The sequence below is a fragment of the Capra hircus genome, chromosome 3 (assembly GCF_001704415.2).
Source record: "Capra hircus breed San Clemente chromosome 3, ASM170441v1, whole genome shotgun sequence".
Taxonomy (NCBI): domain Eukaryota; kingdom Metazoa; phylum Chordata; class Mammalia; order Artiodactyla; family Bovidae; genus Capra; species Capra hircus.
The window spans coordinates 57119827-57127581 of record NC_030810.1 but is presented as its reverse complement, the minus strand read 5'-3'; positions in this window follow the sequence as shown (position 1 = coordinate 57127581).

Sequence of the window (7755 nt, the reverse complement as noted above, 5' to 3'; positions counted from 1 at the left end):
ACAATGGTCAGAACATCTATGCCTCCTGTTGTTCTTCAGTGCAGCACAGTAGAAACAATATCTGATTTCTAGGGTAAAGTTAAGAACAATACTGTCCAAAAGAACTTTCTGCAATGTTATATCTCGGCTGGACAAAATTGTTGCCACAGGCCACATGCAGCTATTGACACTTGAAATGTAGCAAGTACAAATGAAAAACAAAAAATTTAAGTTTAATTAATTTAAATAGCCATATGTAACTAGTGGCTACCATTTTGGACAGTGCAGCTCTAGAAGAAGAAAAAGAAAATGAGTAACAAGTCAAAGAACTGTTTCACTAGAATTCCTACATGAAAATTAGAACACGTATCAGATAATGGTGGCAATAACTTCAAAAGTGAATAATCATAACATGGCAGCTGGGAGCTGGGAAGGTAGAGAGCAGGGAGCAACATGGAGTGTGGTTAAAAGCTTCAACTAAGGAATGAGAATGTAGGAAACCAAGCAAGATGGTAAGTGTTGCAAGAGGGCATCAGAGGGCAGACATACTGAAACCATAACCACAGAAAACTAGTCAATCTAATCACACTAGGACCACAGCCTTGTCTAACTCAATGAAACTAAGCCATGCCCATGGGGCCACCCAAGACAGGCAGGTCATAGTGGAGAGGTCTGACAGAATGTGGTCCACTGGAGAAGGGAATGGCAAACCACTTGCCTTGAGAACCCCATGAACAGTAAGAAAAGGCAAAATGATAGGACACTGAAAGAGGAACTCCCCAGGTCAGTAGATGCCCAATATGCTACTGGAGATCAGTGGAGAAATAACTCCAGAAAGAATGAAGGGATGGAGCCAAAGCAAAAACAATACCCAGATGTGGATGTGACTGGTGATAGAAGCAAGGTCTGATGTTGTAAAGAGCAATATTGCATAGGAACCTGGAATGTCAGGTCCATGAATCAAGGCAAATTGGAAGTGGTCAAACAGGAGATGGCAAGAGTGAAAGTCAACATTCTAAAAATCAGTGAACTAAAATGGACTGGAATGGGTGAATTTAACTTAAATGACCATTATATATACTACTGTGGGCAGGAATCCTTCAGAAGAAATGGAGTTGCCATCATGGTCAACAAAAGAGTCTGAAATGCAGTACTTGGATGCAATCTCAAAAATGACAGAATGATCTCTGTTCATTTCCAAGGCAAACCATTCAATACCACAGTAATCCAAGCTTATGCCCCAACCAGTAACACTGAAGAAGCTGAAGTTGAATGATTCTATGAAGACCTACAAGACCTTTTAGAACCAACACCCTAAAAAAATGTCCTTTTCGGTATAGGGGACTGGAATGGAAAAGTAGGAAGTCAAGAAACACCTGGAGTAAAAAGCAAATTTGGCCTTGGAATGGGAATGAAGCAGGGCAAAGACTAATAGAGTTTTGCCAAGAAAATGCACTGGTCATAGCAAACACCCTCTTCCAACAACACAAGAGAATACTACACATGGACATCACCAGATTGTCAACACTGAAATCAGATTGATTATATTCTTTGCAGCCAAAGATGGAGAAGCTCTACACAGTCAACAAAAACAAGACCAGGAACTGATTGTGGCTCAGACCATGAACTCCTTATTGCCAAATTCAGATTTAAATCGAAGAAAGTAGGGGAAACCGCTAGACCATTCAGGTAAGACGTAAATCAAATCCCTTATGATTATACAGTGGAAGTAAGAAATAGATTTAAGGGACTAGATCTGATAGATAGAGTGCCTGACGAACTATGGATAGAGGTTCGTGACATTGTACAGGAGACAGGGATCAAGACCATCCCCTTGGAAAAGTAATGCAAAAAAAGCAAAATGGCTGTCTGGGGAGGCCTTACAAATAGCTGTGAAAAGAAGAGAAGTGAAAAGCAAAGGAGAAAAGGAAAGATATAAGCATCTGAATGCAGAGTTTCAAAGAATAGCAAGAAGAGATATGAAAGCCTTCCTCAGTGATCAACACAAAGAAATAGAAGAAACCAATAGAATGGGAAAGACTAGAGATTTCTTCAAGAAAATTAGAGATACCAAGGGGATATTTCATGCAAAGATGGGCTCTATAAAGGACAGAAATGGTATGGACATAAGAGAAACAGAAGATATTAAGAGATGGCAAGAATACACAGAAGAACTGTACAAAATTGAACTTCATGACCAAGATAATCACGAGGGTGTGATCATTCACCTAGAGCCAGACATCCTGGAATGTGAAGTCAAATGGGCCTTAGAAAGCATCACTACGAACAAAGCTAGTGGAGGTGATGGAAGACAGTTGAACTATTTCAAATCCTAAAAGATGATGCTGTGAAAGTGCTGCACTCAATATGCCAGCAAGTTTGGAAAACTCAGCAGTGGCCACAGGACTGGAAAAGGTCAGTTTTCATTCCAATCCCAAAGAAAGGCAATGCCAAAAAATGCTCAAACTACCACTCAATCGCATTCATCTCACACACTAGTAAAGTAATGCTCAAAATTCTCCAAGCCAGGCTTCAGCAATATGTAAACCGTGAACTGCCAGATGTTCAAGCCGGTTTTAGAAAAGGCAGAGGAACAAGAGATCAAATTTCCAACATCTGCTGGATCATCAAAAAAGCAAGAGTGTTCCAGAAAAACATCTATTTCTGCTTTATTGACTATGCCAAAGCCTTTGAGTGTGTGGATCGCAATAAACTGTGGAAAATTTTGAAAGAGATGGAAATACCAGACCACCTTACCGGCCTCTTCAGAAACCTATATACAGGTTAGGAAGCAACAGTTAGAACTGGACATGGAACAACAGACTGGTTCCAAATAGTAAAAGGAATATGTCAAGGCTGTATATTGTCACCCTGTTTATTTAACTTATATGCAGAGTACATCATGAGAAATGCTGGGCTGAATGAAGCAAACTGGAATCAAGATTGCTGGGAGAAATATCAATCACCTCAGATATGCAGATGACACCACCCTTATGGCAGAAAGTGAAGAGGAGCTAAAAAGCTTCTTGATGAAAGTGAATGAGGAGAGTGAAAATGTTGGCTTAAAGCTCAACATTCAGAAAACGAAGATCATGGCATCTGGTCCCATCACTTCATGGGAAATAAATGGGGAAACAGTGGAAACAGTGTCAGACTTTATTTTGGGGGGCTCCAAAACCGCTGTAGATGGTGACTGGAGCAATGAAATTAAAAGACGCTTACTCCTTGGAAGGAAAGTTATGACCAACCTAGATAGCATACTGAAAAGCAGTGACATTACTTTGTTAGCAAAGGTCCATCTAGTCAAGGCTATGTTTTTTCCAGTGGTCATGTATAGATGTGAGAGTTGGACTGTGAAGAAGGTTGAGTGCCGAAGAATTGATGCTTTTGAACTGTGGTGTTGGAGAAGACTCTTGAGAGACTCTTAGAGTGCAAAGAGATCAAACCAGTCCATTCTAAAGGAGATCATCTTTGGTGTTCTTTGGAAGGAATGATGCTAAAGTTGAAACTCCAGTACTTTGGCCACCTCATGCGAAAAGTTGACTCATTGGAAAAGACTCTGATGCTGGGAGGGATTGGGGGCAGGAGGCGAAGAGAATGACAGAGAATGAGATGGCTGATGACATCACCATCTCGATGGACGTGAGTCTGAGTGAACGCCAGGAGATGGTGATGGACAGGGAGGCCTGGCGTGCTGCGATTCATGGGGCCCCAAAGAGTCGGACATGACCGAGCGACTGAACTGAACTGAACTGAACTGAAGGAATGAGATGGGCTTCACTGGTGGCTCAGTGGTAAAAAATCTGCCTGCCAGTGCAGGAGAGATGGGTTCAATCCCTGGGTTGGGAAGATCCCCTGGAGAATGGAATGGCACCTCATTCCAGTATTCTTGCCTGGAAAAATCCCATGGATAGAGCAGCTTAGTGGGCTACAGTACTTGTGGTGGCAAAGAGTTGGACACCACTGAGTTACTAAATAATGACAGAAAAATGACAGACCTGGGTTTAAATTCTGATTTGAAAACATCTAGCAGTGAGTATTTGGGCAAATTAACATAACCAAATTCCGTGTGAGGCAAAGAATGATATATGCCCCCATATCATAAGACTGTCATGAGAATTAAATGACATACAGCAGCGATAGTGCCTGGTGTTCTGTCATTGTGTGGTATGTGACTGCAATTATTATTAGCATGCTATTATTATCCAATCTGAAGTCGTCTCAGATGATATGCATAGAAAGGGAATAACGTGATTAAATGACTTGTAACCTGCTCTGATATTCATTCTGCCTGGATGCCCATTGCTCTCTGCTATTTCTCTAGTAAAATTGTACTTCATCAAGTCTTGACTAAGGTAATTTACACTGAAGGTTTACTTGAATACAGTAGAGAAAACACAATCACTCTTTTTGTTTGGAAGTGGGGAGGGTAGTGCACAATTGCTGCTTTGTGATGGTTTATTCGTATTCTTACCAAGCTGCTTCAGGATATATTCTTCTGAATTTTGGGGTGATTTAACTTCTGTATCATTTTCCTCCTGTTTGGTAAACAAAACAATACAAGTTCAGAGAACTCTTTATTCCAGAGCTATTACTATTTGGGTGGCCTTTAACCCCTTGAGGACAGAACATAATCCAGAAATTTGATATTCAGGTTCTTAAAAATGCAATGCTCTAGTTTGTTTTAGGGTTGGTGATGCTGTAGTCACTCTATAACTTCCAAGATGGGTGGTTAAGACAATGCCAGGTCTGCATGCTTAGCAGCTAACCAGTAGGACCACTAGATGACATTGGCCAATATGCCCCATATAGTCTATTTTCTATGAGTTTGTTACTTTAGAGCCAAGCGTTGTGAAATAAATTTACTTGTTAGTGACTAGAATTTTACAAATGAAATATGATACAATAAATATGAGACCACATCACACAAATATTTTTCACTTTTTTTTTCTTTCATTACGAAAGCATGTATATGTGCATGTATGTGTGGAGTCTGAACTAAGCCATGATGAATAAAATAATTTGTATTTGGGTTACAATCACAAAAGGGTGAAGGCTTACTCTTTATGAAGCTATAGACCAAAATATATTTTTGGTAGATATGTGGGCAAAGAGAGAATACAACTTTAGAAATTATTGTGAGAGTAATATAAAATGGTAGATGGTATTTAAGGGCAGTTCAATATTGTATGGTACATGGTGATTCAGAGATTAAAGTGATAAGAATGAGAAAAAGAAATTTAGAAATAAATCATGATAAGAAGGCAAGAGGAAAGACATAAAGTCATTTAGTCAGTTTAGTAGCAAAGAGATTTCCAGCAAAGCATGCAAATCTTTGCAGCATTAATAACTGGGCTGAAAATTTTAATGAGGAAAATCTGAGTTTCTTCAGAAGTAGATATATTATTTTGTCTCCTAGTACCTGGGTTTATCTCCAATCTCCTCAACTTTACCTCTCCTCCAACCCTACCTCTTCTGGGAACTGTTCCACATCCTTGCAGAATATCTCACACCCAAGGAAGCTGTCATTGTGCTCCATGACCTCCCAGTTAAACCCCTCAATTAATCCAGAGTTGAGCATATGACAAAACCAAGTGGAATTTTAAAACTGAAATCGAAAAAAAGTCACTCTTCAGTGATGAACTACCTAAGATATAAAATCAATGATTTCCAACATATTTGGGCAGGTTTTCTGTAGAAAGAGAATGAATCTGACACCCATAATGTAGCAAAGATGAGAACTAGAAATGGAGCCCTGGCAGATTTGGTTTGTGGGCTCCACTTGTGTTTGAGCCCCAGCTACATCTCTAGTCTTTCCAAGAGCTCAGTGTCTAATTGTTTAGGATTCTGAAATCCAGTGTATCCCTTTTCCAATCTAAAGAGAGAGAGGGGGTACTATTACTTGATTAATACAATTGTTATAGGAAATACAACTAAATAGTTCGAAAGAGAGAAGACATTGCAAGACACAGGAAGGGCAAAGATCAGCAAAGTAAGATCTACAAAAACAAGAAGGAAATGCAAAACAACATGACTAGACTACTTGAAGGGAATGATTGGTGGTTAAAATGAGAAACAAATCTGAAGAAGCAATTTAATTACTTTGCTTTATATATGTATAAAATATGTATGTGCATGTGATGTATAAATCTATGTATTTCACTAACTCATTGTTCATAATGCTGTGGCTTAGAATACTGTGTGTTTTCCAAACTCTGTTTACTTTTCTACTAATCTTCGTCCTTCCTGCATTTTGGAGTTGCCATGCCATTGAATTCTGACTTACGGGAAAGATACATCATGATGTGAGTGACTTAGAATACTGGCCCTTAGAAATCTCCCTCAAGTGATTCTCACTCTTCCTTCCCACCCATTAACTGAACATAGGTGATGATGAATTATAGGCTTTGGTGAACAGGAGGGGAGAGCCACAATATGAAATGAACCTGAGTCACCACATGGAAGGCTGCCCAGAAAGAAAAAATTGCTTAGACTAGGATATGGGCTAAGTTAAATCTCAGTTCAGTTCAGTTGCTCAGTTGTGTCTGAGTCTTTGCAACCTCATGGACTGCACCATGTCAGGCTTCCCTGTCCCTCATCAACTCTCAGAGCTTGCTCAGACTCATGTCCATCGAGTTGGTGATGCCATCCAATCATCTCATCCTCTGTCATTCCCTTCTCCTCCTGCCTTCAATCTTTCCTAGCATCAGGGTCTTTTCCAATGAGTCAGTTCTTCGCATCAGGTGACCAAGAGTTAGAGCTTCAGCATCAGTCCTCCAATGAATATTCAGGACTGATTTCCTTTAGAATGGACTGGTTTGATCTCCTTGCAGTCCAAGGGACTCTCAAGTGTCTTCTCCAACACCACAATTCAAAAACATCCATTCTTCAGCTCTCAGCTTTCTTTACAGTCCAACTCTCACATCCATACATGACTACTGGAAAAACCATAGCTTTGATTAGATGGACATTTGTTGGCAAAGTAATGTCTCTGCTTTTGAATATGCTAACTAGGTTGGTCATGACTTTCCTTCCAAGGAGTAAGTATCTTTTAATTTCATGGTTGCAGTCACCATCTGCAGTGATTTTGGAGCCCAAGGAATACAAAGTTTATCACTGTTTCCACTGTTTCCCCAGCTATTTGCCATGAAGTGATAGGACCAGATATCATGACCTTAGTTTTTTGAATGTTGATCACAGAAAACTAACCAAATTGATCTCATGGATCACATCACAGCCTTGTCTAACTCAATGAAATTATGACTCATGCTGTTTAGGGCCACCCAAGATGGGTGGGTCATAGAAGAGAGTTCTGACAAAACATGGTCCACTGGAGAAGGGAATGGCAAACCACCTCAGTATTCTTGGCTTGAGAACCCCATGAACAGTATGAAAAGGTGAAAATTTACACCTAGTGTCAATTTACTGACTTAGGAGGGGGTGGGTTAGCTCTTCCAGAAATCAGTGGTAACTTAAACTATACAGTGTTGTTCAGTTATTTTAAAGTAATTCATTTTCATACAATGCTTAACTAAGGAGAAGGAAATGGCAACCCACTCCAGTACTCTTGCCTGGAAAAATTCCATGGATGGATGAGGTTCGTAGGGTATAGTCCATGGGGTCGCAAAGAGTCGGACATGACTGAGCGACTTGTCTTCACCTTAGGCCAGCAATAGCTGAATAACTAGTTCCTATCCTTTAGCAAAAGACTGAAAATAGAGAATATACATGGATTTTAACCTGTTTACATCCCTTACATTTTGCTCAACCTTAGCA